The sequence below is a fragment of the Lepidochelys kempii genome, chromosome 1 (genome assembly GCF_965140285.1).
Source record: "Lepidochelys kempii isolate rLepKem1 chromosome 1, rLepKem1.hap1, whole genome shotgun sequence".
Taxonomy (NCBI): Eukaryota; Metazoa; Chordata; order Testudines; family Cheloniidae; genus Lepidochelys; species Lepidochelys kempii.
Genome location: NC_136380.1, coordinates 213481076 through 213500391, shown reverse-complemented (window position 1 = coordinate 213500391; position 19316 = coordinate 213481076). Strand labels below are relative to the sequence as shown.

Here is a 19316-nt window from a genome sequence, read left to right as displayed (position 1 = left end):
GGTGCTGTCTGGGGCTCCCTGCTTTTGAACCAATGATGCTCACTACCATCCCTGTTTTTTTCATTTGTTGTCCCCCAAATTTACTATACTTGAGCAGTGGGTTCAGTTGCTCCTCCTCTTTGGCTGGGGGAGGGATCTTTAGATGTAGCCTGGCTTGGGCCCTCCCTTTTCCCCAGGAACTCAATAGGTGTGGGGCCCATTTTCGTTCCCTGCAGTGTTCACTGGCTCCTTAGAAACCTTTGAGGAGCAGTGGGTGCTGTCCCCTTTTGGCTACTTGATTTTTGCCAAAGACCTTCACTGTCCCTGTTTTTCCATTTGTTGTCCCAAGTACTCAGTTGTGCCCTGGGTTTGCTGGCACAGCCCCTGGCTAAGGGGAGTGCCTTGCGCTGTGTCTTCCATTTTCCTGGTACCCACAACAGGCACCACAAAGTTTGGTGTGGCCATGGTATAGAGCCCAAGGGGCTGGAAATTTCTTATCTCTCTCCCCCCCAGGGCAAATTCTGCTGGGAGCTGTGGGTCACTGCTGTCACTTTTCTGAACAACCTACTTTGCTTTGCCGGAGCAGCATGTGCAGCTCTTGAGCTCCGCCCCCCTCTTGATCCCACACCTCTGCGGACTAGCCCCTGTCAGGGGAGGGGACAGTGTCCCGTGGGGGACCTCGCTTGCGCTGGGAGCTGGGCTCCCTCTGGGCGTTTCTGGGCAGGGCTGGGGCACCGAACTGGGTGGAGGTTTTGCAGTGAGCTGCAGCACTTCTCGGCGCCCAGCTCACGGGAGCACCTAGGCCTCGGTGACACGCGAGAGAGATGCCCAGGGCAGAGCTGTGCGGCAGGACCCAGCCTGCAGCAGCTCTGACTCCACCCCCCAGGCAGAGGGGAGCCCCAGCCCGGAGCGCTGAGTCCCGGGCACTGGAAGGACGAGGGGACCCCAGCCTGCCCTGGAGGCGCTGGGCGGAGCGTGAGTAGAAAGGAGACGGCCCCAGCGTAGAGCTCCGCCCCCGCCCCACCCCACGGGCAGAGGGGAGCCGCAGGGACAAGGGAGTCTGAGTGGGGGACTGGCCCCCGCGCGGAGCCCCGCCTCCGGCAGCTCGAGAAATGCTGCCGGTGGAGTGGAGAGGGAAGGAGCCGCGGCGGCTGGGATTGGGGATCTGGTGGGGGAAGCAGCGGCTGCAGCAGTAGCGGGAGCTGCTGCTCCGGGGCGGGGGGGTCCTGCAGCCATACAGAGCTCCCTGCGCATTGCACTGAACCTCGGGAGCTGAGCCGGGCCTCTGCAGGGGGAGAGGAGGAGCAGGGGGCTGAAGGGAGAGAGATCCCCTCGAGGGAGACAGGCAGCTCAAGGGAGAGCGATACTGGGAGAAATCCGAGCAAGGGAGACCTAGAGATCCCACCCTGGGGAAGAGCGAGAACAAGGGAGAGAAAGAGATCCCAAATCAAGGGAGAGCGAGAGATCGTAGTAAGTGGTAGAGCGAGAGAGATCCCAGCACGAGGGAAATTCCAAGAAGAGATTAGAAGAAGAAAGAGATCGGGAGAAAGGTCCCAGCAAGAGGGAGTGAGAGCCTAGCAAGAAAGAGACCCCCATGAGAGGAGTCTCCCAAGCAAGAGATCCTATGAAAAAATCAATCCCAGTAACAGAGAGAGGCAGGCAGAAAGCGATCAACAAGCCTGAGAAGACAAAGCACTAGTCAATGTACAGTAAGTAACAGTCCTGCACTGGCCCCAAGGAGATGGACTAGATGAAACCTACATTCTTTGTGTTTTAACTTTTCTGATGCTATGAGATTGGCATAATTCTAGCAGAAAAGATCCCTGAGAAAGCTTCCTGAATGACCCTAGAAAGATCAAAGTAAAGAGAAATATTATTAGGATCCCTGCAGAATCGACTGCAGAGAAAGAGAGAGGGAGAAAGAGATATCATCGTATACCAGCAGGAGAAGGGAGAACACAGGAGAGAGCGAGATCACAGAGTAAAGACTTTGTGATCCCATCAGAAGAGATCTGAGAGGGAGCCATCATCCAGGACATCCTCAGTTCTCTGTTGTGAGATCCTAGGGGAGAAACAGAAACAAACCAGGTACTTTTTCTGAGTGACATTCCAACTCCTTTTTTATGGGAAAGGGGGTTTGTGCTGTTTAAAAACCTGTGTTAGTGGGGCTGGAAGTGGGTGTCCAGGCTTCCTTCTTCTGTCAGATGCTATATGGAAGCAGAGAGGGGAGAGATGAGCTGTATGAAATCAGGTCATGGTTTTGCTACTGCACAGCTGGGCTCATGGATATTACAAGCACAAGCAGATATTTCTCCCACATGCATGGCTTTCAGTTTGCTTGTTTCTGGCTATTTTTCCTCTCTGTAGCTCTTTCAAGAGCATCTGCTAAATGATGCCTTTTCTTTTCCTGAAACGGAGAAATGTGTGGAGTAGGTTTACCCTTGGTGTAACTCTGCTGAGGTTGATGGAATTACAAAGGAATGCCTTTGGCCCTTGCGTGTAGGTTGTTTAATGTGCCTGCAGTGGGGCATGCAGGGTATATATGTGTTTGTGGGGGAAGGAGGGGCAGGGTAGGGGTTAAAATTAACCTACTTCCTGGGGATGGTGGAAATTAATATACTCAACTGACAAAATCTGTGTGAATGTGTGGGTTGTGACAGTTAACCTAACATTTACTCTATGGTCCCAGTGAGATGATCTAACTTCATTCAAAGTCTCACCTCCTATACCCCTGTCCCTTGGTTGAGGAGGAGCTCTCTTGCCCTCTCCCCCAGCTACGTGGACAGAAGATGAAAGATAGTGAGGGAAAGAGTGCCCCAAGAGGGGACTCCCTCAATAGCCCTATTACTCCTTAATTATTCTGCTGGGGGTGGGGAGGGAGAAACCAAATGCAAATAGCAAACTGGATTACTAAAGCAGAAGGCAGTGCTGAAGGGGGAGTTGCCTCCAGCCATGTCTCCTGCTGCTCCTTAGCCTGGCACTGCCTCTTCTCCCCGTATCCAAGCAGGGTTGCCACCTCAGCTGGGAAGAAAGGGGGCGCTCCCTCCCTCCTACTGTAGTGGGGTCCTTATCAGAATCCTAGAATCTAGATCTGGAAAGCTCTGTTAGAACATAGCTAATCCATCTCCCTCTCCTCCCCCTCCCCCACTGCCACTGCAGGATCGTACCCTCCTATCTATTCTCCTGCTGAGGCTTCCCTTGGGGAAACTATTCCACAGTCTACTCAATCTTTGCTCTTACATGTTTCCTGAGCTCCCGCCTGAAAATATCACCCTGGCTTAAAATTCATCCCATAGTTTCAACCCCTTGCATCTCCCTAAACAATTCCTCTGTGTGTTGGCAGCCCTCAGATACCTGCAGGCAGTTATATCCCTGTCCCCGTTCCCCCACCACCCATACTCCTTTAGCCGGGTTAGGTTTGTTAATCTCTCCTCACAAATCAATCCCTCTCTCCAGCCCCGTAATCATTTTGCTTACTGTTCTCTGAATTCCTTCCAGTTTGTCACCATCTTTCTGGCAATGGGGTGCCCAGGACTGTATGTGTGTGAGGTGCCTTAATACTGAGTAAAATATCGTCTCCTCACTCTGAGCAGTGGAGCCTTATCAAGAGGGGCTGTTGCCTCTTTGCTCTGAGTGCTGGAGCAATGTAGGCCTGGTCTGCACCTAAAAGATAGGTTGAACTAGTTGTTCACTGAGAGACGTAGTTAAGCCAATTTAAGCCCCAGTATAGACCTGCTAAGTTGATGGAAGAATTTTTCCCTCAACCTAGCTACCACCTCCCGAGGGGGTGGATTAACTACAGTAATGGAAAAACTCCTTCTGTTGCTGTAGCAAGTGTCTATCCTGTGGCCCTACAGTGGCATAGCTGCAGCACCTCAGCTGTGCTGCTGTAGTGTAGAGAAGCCTGGAGAAAGGGACAGTAGTTTCCCTGCTGTATGCTGAGCTCCTCAGCTCTTCCAAACTGTTATTTTAGCGAGAACAGCTTGAGCTGGTGGAGGCTGTATTTGGCAAGGAGGGATCATTTCTCTCCTTTCTCCCAAGCCTGCTACAGTCTTCACCTCCCTGCCTTTTACTTGAACACATGCTGATGATAAGGTGTAAATATTTTGGGGGAAAGGCAGTTGGTGACCTCAAAGAGACACATGCTCACCCCCAGTGTGTGTCACTGTCCCGCAAGCTGCTGTATATGCCCATAACAAAGATAGCTGCTCCCCAGGGCCGGATTAACCTTTTGTGGGCCTGGCGCCAAACATATTTGTGGGCCCCCATGGAAGCAATGGAGCATGGTGATGGGGAGGTCAGTCCCCAGAGCGAGGGGCCAGCCAGAGGCAATGGGGCATGGCATGGCAGGGGCGGCCCTGCTCCGCCCAATGTGAGGGCACTATTTAGTTGCCAGACGCACAGTGGCCTGCCCGGCTGTGTGCTGCCAGCATGCCCCTAGCCCTTGGGGGCAGGCCCATGCCACACCACACAGCCTCCCCTGCCCAACACCCCCACAACTCCCTTTGGCCAGAGGCCCCCTGGACCCACTATGCCCAGCTCTCCCCGCAGACCCTTCCACAAATGCACAGTGTCCTGCGCAACACCACCCCTGCCCACAGCCCCACCACAACTGCCCAGCACCCCCTACAGAACCCTCCCTAGTGCCCCAACACACAGCGATCATCCCCGCCCCTTCACAGCCCAGCACCCCCCCCATACTCCCCATACTTCCCACAGACCCACTCCCCTAAGCCCTGCCTCCTGGCTGCACTCAGTGGCCCTGCTGGGAGGCAACTGTGGCTGAGCCGGCAGCACAGCCAGGGCTGGTCCCAGAGAGAGGAATCGCTCCGGCCCCTCGGGAGTGGTGCGATCAGCCAGGGGCCTGTTCTGGCCAGGGTCCCTCAAGATGCACTTGCCCAGCCAAGCTCTCCACACTGTCTTCCCCTACCTGGCTGAGGCTGACCAGGCTTCTGCACCAGTCCCAGGCGCTCAGCTTCAGGGAGACAGGTGGGGCCCCACAGGTAATGGGAAGCAGAGACTGCCCAGAGCTGAGGTGCACTGGGATTGGGCCAGGGGGCTGAGAGGAGCAGGGGGTGGGGCCAGGGGGTGGAGAGGAGCCCTCGGCCAGCTGGCGGGCAGGTCAGGAGGAGCAAGTGGTGGGCGGGGGGAGCCAGCAGGGTCTTGGGGCGCAGTGCAAGTTGAGTAGGCCAGGGCCCCTCAGCATGGGCCCAGCTCCATGGATTCACTGTAAACCTGACACTGCTGCTCCCTCAACCCATGAATGCTCATCTTCCTTATGCCCATCATGTATGTTCCCCTCCCCACAAGACACACACATCTTCCCCTTCTCTGAGCAATGTGACTGACTCTTGCAGGTGCATCTCCTGCCCCTCTACATGTCTTCTCCCCTGAGATGCTCATCTTCATCATGCATGCTTCCATCTGCTCCTGTTGAGACATGCATCCCCTCTATATGCGCACTCCACCATTTTCCCTCTCCAACCCCTTGGGAGAGCAGGGGAATGCACCCATAACATCCCTCCCTGCCCTTTTATTGTTTCAAAACAAAAACACTATTAATGACAGTTATGGTGGTGGAGTTAACTTTTGCTTCTCCTGACTGATTTTAAAGTTCCCCCAGCACAAATAGCTTGGCTATGTGCATATTTTATAATGTATATTTAACATTAACATTAACAAACAATAACAAACACATGCAGAAGAAACAGAAATAAAATATATTACATATAATCAGTGTTGCAAAGTTAATGTTGCTTGAGGGAACCTTAACTTGTTTCATTGCTTGTCTTTTTGTGATTTTTAGCTGCTGCCTTACAGTGCAATTCTGCTTTGCAAAGCTTGTGTAGAAATGGCATCATGGGGCTCCATGTTTATCATCCATCAGCAATTCCAGAACAAATGGGCTCAGCTTACGTGTAAACAGATTTTACAGAAAAACAAACAAAAAAATATGCAAAGTGGAAAGCTCACCTAAAAGAAAACCTAGGAGGGAGTTGATGAATTTAACCTCTGTACTTTGTTCTTATTTATCTTTTCCTTGCCACTCACCCCATCTCTCTCTCTTTTTTCCTTCTCCTCCTGCTTAAATGTCATAGTACTATTGTATCTTACCATTATAAAAAAGAAAATCCTCTTGCTCTGTTTTGTCAGAAAGCTTTGTATCATCTTACAGCAATCACGTATTTTAAAGATTGGTTTGCTAACTGTCAGTCCCACAAACTCAGCTCATGTCTGAAAGTCAAGCCGGGCTTTTTCCAACTCTCACCTCATTACTACTAACACAACTTTTGCATAGTTACATCTGTGTCACCCCAATGCCTTCATATTTGCTCTCATTAACACCTGTGCAATCTCGTGACCTTCAGTGACTGTGCACAGGTGTAACTTTTTAGAGCTTAGTAAGTACATCATCTTTTCTTGTGCCTTATCCACAGAAGTCCAGCACCCTCTCTCTCTAGGGTGAACAGAAGTAAAAAACAGGAAAATCTCATTTTAATCACTAAAATCAGCCTCTCTGGCTCTGAATATGCATAAGGAACAGGTCTGCTGAGTCAGAGGCCATTTGCACAATATCACTTTTCAGAGTTGAAATGCACTATATGTTTATAACTTTTTTTAAAAAAATGCACCAGTGCTGTCTTCCCAGCTGCACACATACAGTGCTTACAACCAATGTTCCTGTGCCTTCACAAATTGTGTACTCTTTTAAATACACTCTTACTACATCTGCTCTTAAAGAAGCATGCACTTAATGGAGGCATTGGTGCTGTGTTTGCAGGAAATGCACCTATGCCTCTACGAAGTCAGCTGGGAGCCACTTGGAGACCTGGGGAAAAGACTCCTCTTTCCCAGATATACACCACCTGAGAGGTGCTTGAAGACAGAGGCGCCGACTTTCTAACGTACCGGGGGTTGCTCGACCCCCAGCTTTGTCCCAGGTCCCACTCCCACTTCATTCCTGTCCCCCCGCCTCTTTCTGCCCCATTCCTCCCACTCCCTGAGTGTGGCCCACCCTTACTCCTCTCCCTCAGCACCTCCTACATGCTGTGGAACAGCTGATCCACAGTAGGCAGGGGGGAGGGGCTGATCAGCGGGGATGCTGGAATGTGGGTGGCGCTGGGGGAGGGGGAGGAGCTGATGTGGGGGTTGCTGGTGGGTGCTCAGCACTCAACATTTTTTCCTGTGGGAGCTCCAGCCCCAGAGCACCCATGGAATTGGCGCTTATGCTTGGAGACCAGCTCCTGAAACAAATAGCAGTTTGGTATCCAACCTCTTAGAATCTCCAGTTTCAAACTTCCAGGGCTCTAGGCTTCGGTGCATTCTGAGCTCAAAGCTCGACTGCAAAGGAAATTGGGATTGGATGTGACTGTGATCTAATGATTACTCATTCAGACACGCACAGCTCAGGGGGGAGAATAAGAGGGTTGGCCAGGGAGAAGGGGAAGATGCCTGATATTTTGGAAACAGTGCACTCTCTGAAAGCCATGTGCTTGTACATGGAACACTGACGGTTAAGTGGTGGGTTTACAATGGGCTGAAAATTCCAACTTGCCCAGACCTGTGTGTTCAAACAGACATAACCTGTGGAAACATGGACTAATTGCTAAGGAGGAGTACAAAAGAATAGCACAAGCGTGTAGAGACAAAATCAGAAAGGCTAAGGCAAAATATGAGTTACACCTAGCAGAGGACATAAAAGGCAAGAAGAAGAGGTTCTTTAAAGACATTAGGAGCAAAAGAAAGTGTATGTCTTCTTAGCAGGCAAGGAGAGCTAATAACTGATGACATCAAGAAGGCTGAAGTGTTTAATGCTTATTTTGCTTCAGTCTTCAATAAAAAAGTTAATAGTGACCAGATACTCAACACAATTAATTTTAACAACAAGGAAGAAGTAGTGCAAACTAAAATAGGGAAAGAACAGGTTAAAGAATATTTAGATAAGTTAGATGGCAGGGCCTGATGAAATTCATCCTAGGGCATTTATAGAATTAGCCGAAGCAATCTCAATCATTAGCAATTATCTTGGAGAATTCATGGTGGAAGGGTGAGGTCCCAGAGAACTGGGGAAGGACAAACATAGTACCTATTTTCAAAAAGGTGAACAAAGAGGACTTGGAGAATTAGAGACCAGTCAGCCTAACTTGAATACCTGACAAGAAATGGAAGAAATTATTAAACAATTAATTTGTAAACACCTAGATCAGAGGTGGGCAAACTACGGCCTGCGGTCCACATCCGGCCCATGGGACCATCCTGCCTGGCCCCTGAGCTCCCGGCTGGGGAGTCTAGCCCCTGGCCCCTCCCCTGCTACCCCCCCTCCTCTGTAGAGGTGCTGCCATGTGGGCAGCACAGCTTGCACCCACCCACCTCCCAGGCTTTCCAAAAAACCTGTCCTGCTGCTCTGAGTGGCCTAGTAAGGGGGCGGGGGGGTGGGGTTGGATAAGGGGCAGGAGGTCCTGGGGGGCAGTCAGGGGACAGGGGGCTGTTGGATGGGGCAGAGGTTTGGGGAGGGGGATGGTCAGGATACAGGGAGGGTTAGATAGGGGGTGGGGTCCCAGGGGGATGGGGGGTCCTGGGAGCGGGGGGTTGGATGGGGGGGTTCCTGGTGGGGCAGTTAGGGACGGGGGTCCTGGAAGGGGGGTGGTCAGGGGACAAGAAGTGGGGCGTGTTTGGATGGGTCGGGGGTCCCGGGAGCCCTGTCAGGGGGCGGGGGTGTGGGATAGGGGGCGGGGCAGTCATGGGACAGGGAGCAGAGGGATTGGATAGGGGGTGGGGTCTCGGGCGGATGGTTAGGGGCTGGGGGTCCCAGGTTGGGGCGGTCAGGGGACAAGGAGCAGGGGGGGTTGGATGGGTCGGGGGTCTGAGGGGGGCAATCAGGGGGAAGGAAGTGTGAGGGGGCGGGGGCCAGGCTGTTTGGGGAGGCACAGACTTTCCTACCCCGCCCTCCATACCGTTCCGCAACCCCGATGTGGCCCTTGGGCCAAAAAGTTTGTCCACCCCTGACCTAGATGATAATAGGGTTATAAGGAATAGCCAGGGTGGATTTGTCAAGAACAAATCATGCCAAACCAGCCTATTTTCCTTCTCTGACAGGGTTATTGGCCTAGTGCAGAGGTTCTCACACTGTGGTCCGTGGACTGCTAGTAGTCCACGAACTCCATTCAGGTGGTCCGCAGATAGTTCTCTCTAAGGTGCGCGCCTGGGCGGTCAAACACGAGAGAATGAAGGGCCCCCTACTTAATTAGTGGAGCCGCGCAGGCTTGGCTTCAATTAAGTGCCTGGACCCTGGAGAAGATGCACCTGTAAGGTGAGGTAGTGGCCTTGGGGGGAATAGGTGGGAGGGGCAGTGGGGTGAGAAGAGGGGGTGGGGGGAATTTGGGACGTCTAGGGCTGCGATGGCCAGAGAAAGAGGTGACTTTCCCCAGCTCCAGGGCTGCGGCTGCCAGGGGGAGATGCCCCTTCTTCCCAGCCTCTGCTCTGTAGCTACTATGGTGGGGGAGAGACCCCCCCCCCCACTTCCCAGCTCAGCTCGGAGGGCTGCTGCGGTGGGGGAGAGAGGGAGAGACCCCGCCCCCCCTTCTCAGCCCCAGCTTGGGGGCTGCTGCGGCGGGGCAGAGAGGGTACATCCATCGCATTAGAAAGGTAAGACTAATGATATTAAAATATGAGTTGTGTGCTTTTATTTCTAGAACAAAAAAACATTAATTATTGTTAAGGTTTTTTTATATAGTGCTTTTATCCAAAGCACTTTACAATAGTTAGCTACCTGTACAATTAACATTTGGAAAGATCATTAAGTGGTCTGCTGAGACCCTCAGAAATTTTCAAGTGGTTTGCGAAAAAAAAAGTTTGAGAACCACTGGCCTAGTGTATGGTGGGGGAGAAATAGATGTGAAATGTCTTGATTTTAGTAAGGCTTTTGGCACAGTCCCACTTGACCAGGGGTCTCAAACTCAAATGACCACGAGGGCCATATGAGGATTAGTACATTGGCCCGAGGGCTGCATCACTGGCACCCTGCCCCCCCCCCGCCTCGGCCCCGCCCCACTCCACCCCTTCCATGAGGCCCCGCCTCTTCCCACCCCTTCCCTGCTCCCATTCCCAGGAGGGGTTTGGGGTGCGGCAGGTGGCTCAGGGCAGGAGTTTGGGGTGCAGGAGGGGTTTGGGGTGTGGTGAGGGTTGGGATGCAGGTGTGGCAGGGGGCTCAGGGCAGGGAGATGGGGTGCAGGAGGGGTTTGGGGTGCGGCAGGGGGTTTGGCTGCAGGAGGGGGTTGGGGGTCGGGCTCTCGCCCGGCGCGCACCGGGGCAGGCAGGCTCCCTTGCGTGGGCAAGGTAGGCAGGCAGGGAGCCTGCCCTACCTCTGGTGTGTGCCAGGCCGGAGCCACTCTAGGTAAACGCAGGGGGTGAGGAGACCACAGGGAGCTGGCGGGCCGCAGGAAATAGCGGGCCGCGTGTTTGAGACCCCTGCACTTGACAGTCTCATAAGCAAACTAGGGAAATGTGGCCCAGATGAAATTACTGTAAGGTGGGTGCACAACTGGTTGAAAGATATACTCAAAAAGTAGTTATCGCTAGATATACCTTTCCAGTTTGACAGTGATCTAGTGGGGTTCCACAGGGGTCAGTCCTAGATTTGATACTAGTCAATATTTTCATTAATGACTTGGATAATGAAGTGGAGAGTATGCTTATAAAATTTGTGGATGTCACCAAAATAGGGGTGGGTGGGTGCGTTGCAAGCACTTTGGAGGACAGGATTAGAATTTAAATGCACCAGCAGGGGTCCCAGGCAGCCCCACTCCCAACACCCGGGCTGCCCTCCCTCAGCCCCCGCCCCCAAGTTTTAGTCACGGGTATATAGTGAAAGTCAGGGACAAGTCACGGGCCGTGAATTTTTGGTTACTGCCCGTGACCTGTCCATGACTTTTACTAAAAATACTCGTGACTAAAACATAGTCTTAAATATGAATCACCAATGTGATGTAGTTGTGAAAATTGCTATTATAATTCTGGGCTGTATTAACAGGAATGTTGTATGTATGACACAGGAGGTAATTGTCCCACTGTACTCGAGGTTGGTGAGGCCTCAGCTAGAGCACTGTGACCATTTCTAGGTGTCACTCTTTAGGAAAGATGTGGATAAATTGGGGAGTCCAGAGGAGAGCTACAAAAACGATAAAAGGTTTAGAAAACCTGACCTATGAGGAAAGGTTAAAAAAATTGGGTATGTTTAGTCTTCTGAAAGGAAGACTGAGGGGGGACCTGATAACAGTTGTCAAATATGTTAATGACTGTTAAAAAGACAAGGGTGATCAGTTGTTCTCCAAGTCCACTAAAGGCAGGACAAGAAGTACTGGGCTTAATCTGCAGCAAGGGAGATTTAGGTTAGATATTAGGAAAAACTTCCTAACTATAAAGGCAGTTAAGATCTGGAACAGGCTTCCAAGGGAGGCTGTGGAATCCCTGTCCACAGCTGTCAGGGATGGTCTAAGTTCAGGGGGCTGGACTTGATGATTTCTTGAGGTCACTTCCAGCCCAACATTTCTATGGTTCTATGATTTTGCAGCTTGTCTTTTTTCCAAATTTGGCATGTATATGTGTCCTTTGCTGTGTCTGCAGTTTCCAGTTTTAGCCATTTTCTGCACTGACACCCTGAAAAGTAGTCAAAGTGGGTAAATTGCATAATTAAATCATGTGTGCTAGAGATGGGAAAAATCTTTAAATCTTTCCTCCTAACGCCTTGACTTTGAAGATGAGTTGTGGGACGCTGACCCTCCTCCCAGTTATTGTAACCTTTTCAAAGTCCCAATAGTGACCTGATCCTCTCTCCCAGATATCACCCTCCATCATGCCAAGCATGATCTACCTAGCTGCCCACCTCAGCTGCACCATGCAGGATACAGAAGGCTGCCTAGGGCCCTACATATCTGGCTGTCTGCAGGGTTTGACAAACCCAAGACTGTCTAGAACTGGAAGCAAAGTTCCCCACAAGAAAGGCCTTTCTCACAGTATTTCTTTTGGGGTGGTGGAGGAAAGGCTTGCTGAAGAAGACCTGTTTTCATGAGATTCCTGGATATGTTTTGCAGACTCGATGTTCAGGAGAGCCTCCAAACTTTCGAATGGGTGTCAGAACCAACTTCCGAATGGTTAGGTTCACTTGCTACTCATGCTAAGGCTGATCCTGGGAGCTGTAGAGTAAGACCCCTTCTTACCTCTTTCAGGGAAAAACAGTTAGGAAGAAATTATTCCTCTCTGGTGCAGTGGCACAGAGAAGGGCGGGTTTCTGGCTGTGACAAGGCAGGTCTGCTCGCTATGCCCCTACTTATACATCCCAAAATGCCATTGGCCTTCTTGGCAACAAGGGCACACTGCTGACTCATATCCAGCTTCTCGTCCACTGTCACCCCTAGGTCACCCTAGGTACTGCAGAACTGCTGCCTAGCCATTCGGTCCCTAGTCTGTAGCTGTGCATTGGGTTCTTCCGTCCTAAGTGCAGGACCCTGCACTTATCCTTATTGAACCTCATCAGATTCCTTTTGGCCCAATCTTCCAATTGGTCTAGGTCCTTCTGTATCCTATCCCTCCCCTCCAGCGTATCTACCACTCCTCCCAGTTTAGTATCATCCGCAAATTTGCTGAGAGTGCAATCCACACCATCCTCCAGATCATTTATGAAGATATTGAATAAAACCGGCCCCAGGACCGACCCTTGGGGCACTCCACTTGATACCGGCTGCCAACTAGACATGGAGCCATTGATCACTACCCGTTGAGCCCGACAATCTAGCCAGCTTTCTACCCACCTTATAGTGCATTCATCCAGCCCATACTTCCTTAACTTGCTGACAAGAATACTGTGGGAGACCGTGTCAAAAGCTTTGCTAAAGTGAAGAAACAATACATCCACTGCTTTCCCTTCATCCACAGAACCAGTAATCTCATCATAAAAGGCGATTAGATTAGTCAGGCATGACCTTCCCTTGGTGAATCCATGCTAACTGTTCCTGATCACTTTCCTCTCATGCAAGTGCTTCAGGATTGATTCTTTGAGGACCTGCTCCATGATTTTTCCAGGGACTGAGGTGAGGCTGACTGGCCTGTAGTTCCCAGGATCTTCCTTCTTCCCTTTTTTAAAGATTGGCACTACATTAGCCTTGATGGGGAATGTGAGCGTAGAACATGCACTAGCATTTTAATTGTCATGTCAACTATCCACCCTCCAAGCAGCTCTAGATGGTAGAGTGGTCACAACACCAGCAGTTGATCTGTGCCATCCCTATCTGTGCCATTGCTAGTATGAGTGCACCAGTGGGAAAATGGGCAGATGAATTCTAGCACGGACAAGGCCTCAGTGATCTTCTTTCCCCAACTGCTAGCTCTTAACTACTGCTTTAGATCAGAAATCAGCACAGGTGAGGCAGGCTGTGTTGGGGGTCAGGATGAGGAAGACGCTGCACGGGCTGCATTGCAAATCAACAGGCTGGTAGGAGCATCTAGTGGGTCAAGAGGTTGTGGCTCTCTCTCCCCCCTTGATGCAGGTGGTTTCAGTGGTCTCTGTGTGTGTGTGTGTGTTGGCTTGATTTGCATCTGGGGGTGGGAGAGTAAGGCAGATGCTAAAGATGCATGTTCAGTGAAGTACTAAAGATGGATGGCGCCTGTGGGTGAGGTGCTCCCTGGATGCTCAGGGCTAAGAGCTGCACTTCCAGACAGACTCTCAGTGTGGAAGGGCCCATTCTGTGCTGTGACAAGACTGAGGGATGGCTCAGGTTTAGTGACTCCGTTTCAAGCCTTCCTAATTTTTATTTTAAAAATCAGCTTGGCAAAGTGCTCATTCCTTAGTGAGAACAACCTCTCTGCTGGGTTTGGAGCTTTACACAAAAGCAAGTGGCCTCAGTTTTGGGAAAAAAATATCAGTTTGGGGCAAGGGTAGTGTGTTGCCCCACTTGCCAGGCTGAAGCTGGCTAGGCCCAAACTTTCAAAGGTGGCAACTGGTTTGGGGTTATCTCTCTTTGTGGGTATCCCCCATTGAGACTGAGGATCTGGCTTTTGAGAGGTGCTGAGCACCCACAAGTCCACTTGAAATCAATGAGAGCTACAGGTATTCAGAACTCAGAAAACCAGGCCTCTGTGTATCTTCAGCACCCAAAGATGGTGGCTACTCTTTTGGATGTTTTATCCTAACAGGATTTTGTTAATTTATCCTCTTTTAATAAATAATCATAATAACAATAAAATGTTGGAGAGAGTGAAAAAGGCAAACCAACTTTTGGAAAGAGGCCAAGAATGGAAAATTATCAAAAATGGGCTTCTTGTCCTTTATTAAAGTGTTCACCATTGGGCAACCCTAACATATGTAATTAGCTGCTGAAAGGGTTAAAAAAATGGAGAGCTGCTCTTGTCCCTGACCTGCTTTGCCAACTGAGGATATAAACTAGTCCTTAAAAACGTTGTGCCTAAAAGTGATACAGGCAGCTTTTGGGAGGGAGGCAGTGGGGGAGTGCTGGGAGATTTAGGAATATCAGATGATTTCTGTTACCCTTTTTAAACTTTTTCCTTGGATACCCAGCTCCTGGGATTAGGGTAAATTTATCAGTCTCTTCTACTGTCTTCCTTCCCTCCCTGCTTCTGAGCCACCCTGATGGGGTCAGATAATCTGTCTCTGTATGGCACTAGCAAGACTGCACCTAGAATAATTGTGTGCGCCTCTGTGCCTGGGAGACATTGATGAATTGGGAGTTCAGAGAAGGGTAACAGAAGTGATTAAGGGCTCTAGGGAATTCATAAGGCGCTATTCAAAGAACTACAGGTACTGGTGAAATGATGAGTAAAGAGGAGCTGCTCTGGAGTTGAAGGTTGTAAATGCTGGAGAGGGAGAGGAATTGTTTAGAGGACCCAAAGGGGTGTAGCCAAAATAAATAGAAACAGGATGAAATTGTCAAAGGTGGAGAATTTCAGCTGGGATATTGAGCATCTTTCATACCCGTGAGGGCCTGTGAGAATGTGGAATGGTCTCCCAAGGGAAGGGATGGAAGCCCCATTGCTTGGGCCATTTGAAAGTAGGACTAGATAAACCCCTGAAAAATATGCAGGGAACAATCCTGCATTTGGCTGGGAAGGGAAGATAAGCAAGATGTCAACGAACTAAAGAGGTCTTTTCCCCTCTTCCAGTTCCATTCATTCTAATAAGAATCTCAGCAGCATCTGGGGTGAGGGGCTCCCATCCTTGTAGAAAACCCATCCTAATGTTATACCACTAAAATAAAAACCAGCAGGATCTTATTAAAGGGGAAAAGGCAAAATGCCACATTTATTGTGAATACAGAAAGAATCATAGTAAGCAGTTAGTTATAGCTATAACATTCCATTCAATTTCATATTTATTCACACATTCATTCATACACACACACACACACACACACACACAGGTTCTGCAAAGTTGTTATCATAGTTACCAGCCTTAGAGTTGCTCATGCCATGCCACTGGCCAGGTGGCCTGGACATGAGGAGGGAGCAGAGCTTGTCAGATGCTCATCTGATGCTCCTGGAAGTTGGTTTGCAGAATCAGACCCCAAAGTTCTCACTTTCTAGAGTCCATTTTTATAGGAATTTTTTCCTATGCCAGTCTATGGGAATTACTTCATCATGCTGTTGCTGAATCAATCAGCAGATAGCACATTCCTGACAGCTCCGTGCTGCCAGATGTTATCTTGTTCTTTGGTTCTCCCATTCTTGAGGCTGTTGGGTGGATTCCAGTCTGCCCTCCAGGGGTCCTCTGGTTATTTCCACTTGACGCCTTCTTCAGCCGATGGACACTGGATTCTTAGGCTGGCACCTCCCTGATCATTCAGTTATTATCCACACCAAGCATCCATCCACATACATCCTCTATCTCTATTTTAATCACAGTTATTAACAAAACGAGATGAATACAACAAAAGGGCAGGGAGTCTCTGGGTGCTGTTTCTGTTGTTACAGAGTATTGCTTTGAGTCTTTCTCTGTGTGAGTAGCTGTTGTTACAAAGAAATGCTTTGAGAACAGACTCTGTCTTAGAATGTATTAACACAATTAGCAGCTTGCAAGTTTCACACATAGAGGGAGAGAAACAGTACTAAAAACCAAGAGACCTCTTAATTAGTAATACCCTGGAATTTAAACTATGGGGAATCAAACTCATTTGTGATTTTAATACAGAACTTCTTTAATATGATCCAACACTGACAGGTTCAGGATCCACTGAGTAATAGCAGAGAGTGGTACATAGCGGGGAGGTGGTGGGTGAGCTCTGTGCCCTGCTTTCATTTTAGGTGTAATCTCTTGTTGCCAAATGTGGCTGTGACAAGATGAACGGGTCCCCAACATCCATTGTGAAATATAGATGAGCCTATGAGACATGCAGGAGGAAGGATGGGCTTTGAGATTTATACATTATTACTTTAATCTCTGGCACTACAAATAATCCAAAAACATGTCAGAAAGAGATGTTACAATCCTGAAATATTTATTCAACACACATACATGCCACCCTCTGAGGCTAGCTATCCTCTCCCTAAATATTAATGGTACATAACATTGTCCTGATGTTGGACATAACGAGCTAGAAGTGCAGGACAGGGAGGAGGAAGAGGAGGAGGAGGAGGAAAGGATCAAAACCTGTCAGTGCCCTACTTGACTCCATAAGCTGTTGTGTGTAATATGTCCCTTGAATCCCTGCTCAGTGCTTCTCGAGGAAGGAGACCGCTTCCACAAGGTCTCTGCCAATGTTCCACTGGCAAATCTAGGTCATCCTCATACCCAATCACTCCTTCCCTATTCTATCCATCCGTCCTCTCTGCCTCCTTGCTCCACACCCCACTCCACCCTCCCCCTGATGCTGCCCTTCCAGCCTCATCTCATGGTACTGGGATGAAGGCAAATTAATGTTACTGATTTGAATATTCTTCTGGAGCAGAGCAGGGGCCCAAGAAACCCCTGGTACTTGTTGCTCAGTTTAACCATTTGACACACCAAGGAAGAGAATATTGGTCCTGAGGTCCTCTTCCCTCCCTCTCCTACCACTGCAGCTCCATACAGATGTCCTGTGTCCCTTGGTGATCCTCTTTTTCTCTCCTTTCCTAATCTCAAGGTGCCTTTCACAAACCCTGATCACTGAAAGCATCCTCACTGAATACTCTCCTGCTGCTGATTCTCCCCATCCAGTGGTGTCTTAGCTCCCTTTCCAGTCCTGATCCTTCCCCTATCTCTTCCCTGATGTGACACAACCAACTCCCTGAGCTACAGTTGTTATGATAATACCCCAGCCTAATGCACCCCTTGATCTTTGCCCGGTCTCTACCTGATATTTGCCACCACACAAATCTGCCTAAGCCCTTCCTAGTTCCCCTCCCCTGCATGCTCTGCCTCCTTAGGTTCTGTCTCCAATGTAATTCCTACCATGTGTTTTGGTTGGGAGGGTTGGGGAAAGAGACTACTTACAACCCAGCAGTCCCCAGTATGGTTAAAATGGGGCTCACTCTTGCTGCACAGATTAGGTTGAACCATATTTTTAAAAAAATCCTGACCCATGTTACAGCCATGCACAGTTGATTTTAAGTGTAATGAGGATCTTTAGAAGTAGCCAGTTTCCAGGTCATAGCAGTTTGCGCTTGCTATTTTCTTCTGCAGATCCTAACACACAACATAAAGCTGGATGAGCAGTGTAATAATTTACATTTTACAGAAATGGAGGTAGGTAGAATTAATAGTAGAGATGGAGCTAGAACCCTGGTTTATAAGCCAAGTTGCTATGCATGGTGCCACAGTGGCTTTTGCAGAGTAAGCTCGCATTAAGGTACTTCACAGAGCATATCTACAGGTACCAAAATTAGCTCTGCAGTGCAGGAGAGCAGCCACTCCTTCAGATGCTGCAAAATAACAGGGAGATTTTGGCCAAGGACACTGGGCAAAGCCTCATGTACAGTGGTCCAGCTGTTCCAGCAACAGAAGAAAAGCCCCAGTGTGGTGTTCTCCCAGGCTTTCTTCTTGCACCTCAGCAGGCAGAGAATATAACACACAAAGCAAAGCAAAGTCTCTGCTTTGGCCATAGCCTGCTCCTCCAATGGCAGGAGCTGCTTCTACAAGGACTCCTCCAACCTCTGACCACCAGAGGTTTTATTTCAGAGTAACAGCCGTGTTAGTCTGTATTCGCAAAAAGAAAAGGAGAACTTGTGGCACCTTAGAGACTAACCAATTTATTTGAGCATGAGCTTTCGTGAGCTACAGCTCACTTCATGAAGTGAGCTGTAGCTCACGAAAGCTCATGCTCAAATAAATTGGTTAGTCTCTAAGGTGCCACAAGTTCTCCTTTTCTTTTTGCAAAGGTTTTATGTTTTTCCAGAATGATGGCTTGGCCTTACAGTCCCCAGCCCTGCAATTTTACTCTGCCCAATGGGAGAGCTGCATGGATAATCAGGTTATGCACTGTGCCGTACCCCCACTTGATTGCTATGAGATCTTTAGTGTTCACAGACAGTCCAGGAAATATTACCAACCTGCAGCTCCCCCGGGCCCCACCAGTGCTAGGGAGAGATTTACTGATCATGCTCTATCTAGCATCTGAGTGAGTGGGAGTGTGAGGAGCTAGCAAACAGGAGCAGCAAACAGACGTTTTGAGAGGGAATTTAGAGAGGGATTGTGAGATCCTGATACACCTAACATTCTCTAAACTTAGGCCAATAAACACCCCTCTTCACAAACCGCTCCAAATACCAAAAACACCCCCCCCCCCAAAAAAAAAGAATAACAACCCCTCCAAAGGCTCCAGGAGATAAAAGAATGCAGGCAGAAGTCCAGCAGCAGATTGGGGGTCTATCCAGTTTTATTGCACTGAATGCAGCATGTATGATTATCTACCCTGTAGCCACGGGGTGTATGTGTGGATTTGGTGCAAGGAGCACATGGTCCTCAGAGACTGAGTACAGGCTCTGGAGACCAGAGTGGCTGAACTAGAGGAGGTAAGGAGATAGAGAGAGACATAGATGAGACTTTTGGGGGCACAGTAGAGTGGTCCCATCTCCAGTCTGACAGCCTCTGTGCTGTTGAGGAGGATGAAAGTCTCAGGGAAGGAGAATATCAAACTGCAGTGAAGGGAAACGGTCATAGAATCATAGAATATCAGGGTTGGAAGGGACCCCAGAAGGTCATCTAGTCCAACCCCCTGCCCGAAGCAGGACCAATTCCCAGTTAAATCATCCCAGCCAGGGCTTTGTCAAGCCTGACCTTAAAAACCTCTAAGGAAGGAGATTCTACCACCTCCCTAGGTAACGCATTCCAGTGTTTCACCACCCTCTTAGTGAAA

The 19316-nt window shown here is 49.5% G+C and overlaps 1 protein-coding gene across 3 annotated transcripts in view; it reads left to right on the top strand.

The window, feature by feature from the left end:
* Positions 1–651: 651 nt before the first annotated feature.
* LOC140898617 (ephrin type-B receptor 5) overlaps positions 652–19316 on the top strand; it is a 138877-nt gene continuing 120212 nt past the window's right edge. The window contains exon 1 of one of the 3 annotated variants that reach the window (XM_073312699.1): positions 652–2067. The gene's annotated coding sequence lies outside the window, so the exon portion shown is untranslated. The remainder of the gene's footprint in view (positions 2068–19316) is intronic. The other 2 variants (XM_073312682.2, XM_073312690.2) reach the window with 2 other exon arrangements.